The following is a 5562-nucleotide window of genomic DNA, read 5'->3' as shown; positions in this document are numbered from 1 at the left end:
AGGCAACTCCAGGGCCCGGACATACGGCCCCGAGCCCGGACTTCTGGCCACTGGAGACTTCGACTACATCAGCATCCAGCCGCCGAGCATCTACAGGCCCTGGACATTCGGCCCCAACCCGGACATCCGGCCCGACCCAGAAATCCGGCCTCAAGCCCGGATATCCGGACACCACCGAACCAGAGAGCAGCAAGGCCAGCGCCTCCAGCCCGGACATTCGGCCACCCAGCCCAGACATCCAGCCCCTTGTGAAAGCCCGGACTTCCGGCTCGACACCCGGACGTCCGGCCTCCCCTGTCTACGCACAGTGAAGGGCCGAGGCTCGTGTACCCCTTCAACCCCCTAGACTAGATATACTCCTCCTCGTCCCTCTTTCTAGGGTTAGCATTGGTTTAGCTCATATTTAGACATAGAGCATTTCTCATCCACATTGGATCTACTCCACGAGAGAGACCGCGGCCCCTCTTCGGAGAAGATCCCTCTGGATTCAAGACCCCGTTATGGGAAGATCCCCTTGTGGATTCAAGACCTCCTCACGGAGAAGACCGTTACCTCTCTATCGTCCTTAGTTGTCCGTGGATCGTGTGATTTCTTATGTACTCGAGGATCTATTACATGTGTGACTATTTATCGTTGGTTTAGAATTCCTCTTGTGTTTCCCTCGTGTTTCTCTCGTTTCCCTCCTCGTGTTCTTCGCGGGATCCGCTCCTTTCGTGAAAGATTGGCCATCTAGGGTTCCACCCTATATCATGATATGTCTAAATAATTTTATGGTTTGAAATCTCAGTTTTCTCATCTTGAAAATTTAGTGGGCCAAATTTCGGATAAGCAAGCCACCTTAGTTAATAAGATGGCCGCTAAACCGGAAGATCTTCATGATAATAATGATGAAGATCTAAAAGTGATTGATGTGTCTCCTATTAAATCTTTGTTTTCCAATATGAATCTTGATAAAGATGGGACTGGAGATGAGTCCACTTTAGTTAAAAGGCGACCCAATGATTTGGAGTGTTTAGATCTTGATGCAAAAATTAATAAAAGTGGGATTGAAGAGGTCAAAACTTTACGTAGCAATGAACCCACTATTTTGGATTTCAAGGAATTTAATTATGATAATTGCTCTTTGATAGATTGTATTTCATTGTTGCAATCCGTGTTAAATTCTCCTAATGCTTATAATCAAAATAAAGCTTTTACTAAACATATCATTGATGCTTTAATGCAATCCTATGAAGAAAAGCTTGAACTACAAGTTTATATCCCTAGAAAATTTTATGATGATTGGGAACCTACTATTAAAATTCGTATCAAAGAGTATGAATGCTATGCTTTATGTGATTTGGGCGCTAGTGTTTCCACGATTCCAAAAACTTTGTGTGATGTGCTAGGTTTCCCTGAATTTAATGATTGTTCTTTAAATTTGCATCTTGCGGATTCCACCATTAAGAAACCTATGGGAAGGATTAATGATGTTCTTATTGTTGCAAATAGGAATTATGTCCCCGTAGATTTCATTTTTCTTGATATAAATTGCAATCCTACATGTCCTATTATTCTTGGTAGACCTTTCCTTAGAATGATTGGTGGAATTATTAACATCAAGGAAGGAAATATTAGTTTCCAATTTCCGTTAAGGAAAGGCATGGAACACTTTCCTAGGAAGAAAATTAAATTGCCTTATGAATCTATTATGAGAGCCACTTATGGATTGCATACCAAAGATGACAATACTTAGATCTATTCTTGTTTTTATGCCTAGCTAGGTGCGTTAAACGATAGCGCTTGTTGGGAGGCAACCCAATTTTATTTTTGTGCTTTGCTTTTTGTTATGATTGTTTTTTTATGTTTTAATTAGTGTTTGTGCCCAGTAAAGCCTTTAGGATCTTCTTGGGCGATTATTGTTTGATCTTGCTGATAAAAACTGAAGTATGTGCTAACGAAAATAATTTTTTGTTTTTACCAGAGAGAGATAAAATACCAATTACAACTGCAGTAGATCAATATACAAATTGTCCTGGTCGTCCTAATTTTTCAGAATTTTTGGAGTTAAAGAAGTATTCGAAACCTATAGATTGCTACAGACTGTTCTGTTTTTTGACAGATTCTGTTTTTCATGTGTTGTTTGCTTATTTTGATGCATCTATGGCTAGTATCGGGGGGTATGAACCATAGAGAAGTTGGAATACAGTAGGTTTAACACCAATATGAATAAAGAATGAGTTCATTACAGTACCTTAAAGTAGTGGTTTATTTTCTTATACTAACGGAGCTCATGAGATTTTCTGTTGAAGTTTTGTGTTGTGAAGTTTTCAAGTTTTTGGGTAAAGATTTGATGGATTTTGGAATAAGGAGTGGCAAGAGCCTAAGCTTGGGGATGCCCAAGGCACCCCAAGGTAAAATTCAAGGACAACCAAAAGCCTATGCTTCGAGATGCCCCGAAAGGCATCCCCTCTTTCGTCTTCGTCTATTGGTAACTTTACTTGAGGCTATATTTTTATTCACCACATGATATGTGTTTTTCTTGGAGCGTCTTGTATGATTTGAGTCTTTGCTTTTTAGTTTACCACAATTATGTCAGGACCCCGATTCTAAGTCACACTGATCTAGCATGTAACACCTCATATCACTTTGCAGCCTCACACACGGTATCCCCACGGGTGTCGCCTTACCATGGCCCGGGACTGTTTGCGCCTTTTGGATCACGTATATGATAGTGTCGCTAGCATCCATATGACAGAGAACCCGGGCCGACATGACTAGTCGTGAACCCAAAGTGGCACTAACTTACGAGGACAGGCATACATGAATCAACATCAAGCATGTCGGTCAGCAGCGTGTGAATCCGGGCTGTAGCAACTGGGCTAACAGGACTCCGGGAACCCGGGCTGTAGCAGGCTAGCAAGACTCCGGATGTCACCACGTGACATTTCCCCGAAGGGACAGACACAGGAACGAAGTGAATCACATGTCGGCCAGTCTAAGTGTTCCGGAGCAGTAGTGCTGGGCTAGCAGGACTCCGGTAAACTGGGCTGTAGCGGACTACCAAGGCTCAGTGGAAGCACCAGACTACGATTACCCATAAGAGAGGCTACCAAGTATAAACAACTAGATTGTCGGATCCCACACATACCAAGCATTTCAAACATACACACAATATGCTCGATAAGTGTAAATACAACATGGCATCACAACAAAACTCTACAACTCAAAGTACTTTATTTATAAGGCTCCAGAGAGCCATACATAATATGTTCATATAGGTAGGGGTCACACGACCCGACACTCAAGTCATACAAACATACAAGCACATGCGGAAGCAAACTTGTCTGAGTATAGACAACTAGAAAGAAAGAAGGCTTGACGAAGCCTGTCTATCTACAAAGCCCTTCACGGGTCAGGATCACCACCTGGGTGGCAAGTCACTCGTCAACGTCGAGATCTACATAGAACGAATCGGAGGGGGCGGTGTTCTCTTCTGCAACAATTATTAAAGCAACATGAGTACAAAGGTACTCAGCAAGTCTTACAGCAGATCCTACTATACATGCAACAAACAAAGGTACTCAGCAAGCCAGCTTTGACTCTTGGCTAAGCTATCCTACGAGACAACAACTTGTAAATGTTTTGCGCACATGAGTCCACTACTCACCACAACAATACACTACCGCGGATCCTCCTCCATCATCCTACAGAAGGGCCATCCACGACACTCACACTTGTCTTGAGGCTTTTAGGAGTATCCATTTACTTGTCTAAGAACTGTATAGGCAACCAAGTAGTCCTTTACCGCGGATGCGGCTATTCGAATAGATGATGTTAACCCTGCAGGGGTGTACTTTTTCACACACGCTCTCACCACTTACCGTCGTTTACACGACATGTACTCGGCAACCTTCAAGCGGAAGCCCAACGAGGGTGTCGGCCACGGCCTACCTAAACACTCAAGTCTCTAGTCCAGGTTTATCGCCTATTCAGGTTCCATCCGCAGGGAGTCTGGCCAAGGTTTCCACATACGGCCCCGAACGATGTGTACAGGGTTCCCGAGACACCAAACGAGCGACTCGGTACACCGTGCCACGGTGTATCTACCGCATCATAGCCCACCCCTAGGGTCAGCGCTATGCATGACCTCCAACACATATCCTATAAACACCAGAAACTAGTTGCAACTCCTGGACAGAGGACTAGGGTGGTTAAGAAGCCGAGAGGGTCAATTAAGGATCCCAATGCATGGTAGTAACTGATTCTTAAATCACACATACAGATCTTGGTGCTTAAGGACGGTTCCAATGAAACAACCCACCATGTACTCCTACATGGCCTCTCATAGATACCTTTACCAAATCATGTTCAACACATCACTCACATAAACGACATAATCATTTCACTCTAGCCCATCACCCAGATGAACCAGCTGACACGACTCTAAGCATAGCAGGCATAGCAAGGTAGGAAACACAGACGTGGCTCAATCAACTCCTACACATGCTAGTAGGTTTCATCTAGTTACTGTGGCAATGACAGGTCATGTAGAGGAAATGGGTTCAACTACCGCAAAACACAACAGTTAGAAACATTGTTGTCTTAAATGCAGTTAATGAGAGCAGGAGCGAGAACATGGGATTGTATCGATATGATCAATGGGGCTGCTTGCCTTGGCAGATCGGCAGACTGGTACTGTCCTTCGCTTGGGTACTCACGGTAATCCTCCGGGACAGAACCTACCGCAGAGAGCACAAGTAACACAATCAATATCAAACAATATGCAACAATATGATGCATGCATGTGACACACAAAAATGAGTGTGTTGGACTAATGCCTCTACAACCAGATGGGTTTGAGCCATTTTGAACCAAAGATTCAAAGTTCAAACTCATTTGTGATCTTAAATAGCGCTTTATCATGTTTTGCACTAAACAGCAAGTTAACTTGTTTAAATATGCACGAAACCAGTACAGATGGATAGATTGGATTTTTCTGATCATTTTTCGTATATAATACTTTGCATTTGGAGCTACATATTATTTTTTATGATTTTTAGAAGTTAGCACTATTTTCTGGAATTTCCTGAATAAGAATAAATCCAGAAAAGAGTTACTGCATCAGCATTGTGTCAGCACTACGTCAGCAAGTCAACTGGGGCGTCCAAGTCAAACCTGACCAGTGGGACCCACTGGTTAGTGTCTCTGTTAGTTAATTAACTAATTAGGATTAGTTCAACTACTAACGTAGGTTTAATTAACAGGGTGGGGCCACACCTGTCATTGACCCAGGGGGGTCAAACTGGGGTCAACTCGGGTCAAACTCGCCGGAGTTGACCCGGGGCTTGTCGCCGGCAAGGCCAGGGATGGCAGAGAGGTGCGGGTTGCCTCCTCCGGCGATCGAATGGACGGCGGAGGGCATCTACGTGACGCAGGGAGTGAGCCGCGTTGATTGGTGGTGGCGGTGGAGCTCGGGGTCGCCGAAAACGATGTCGGCGACGACCTTGGCGGAGGCCGAAGCTCGAGCGAGCTCGGGCTCGTCGCTAGGGGGCACAACAAGGTGCGTGGAGTGGTGCTACG

This window comes from Triticum aestivum, chromosome 1A (genome assembly GCF_018294505.1).
Source record: "Triticum aestivum cultivar Chinese Spring chromosome 1A, IWGSC CS RefSeq v2.1, whole genome shotgun sequence".
Classification (NCBI taxonomy): Eukaryota; Viridiplantae; Streptophyta; class Magnoliopsida; order Poales; family Poaceae; genus Triticum; species Triticum aestivum.
This window is presented reverse-complemented; position numbering follows the sequence as displayed.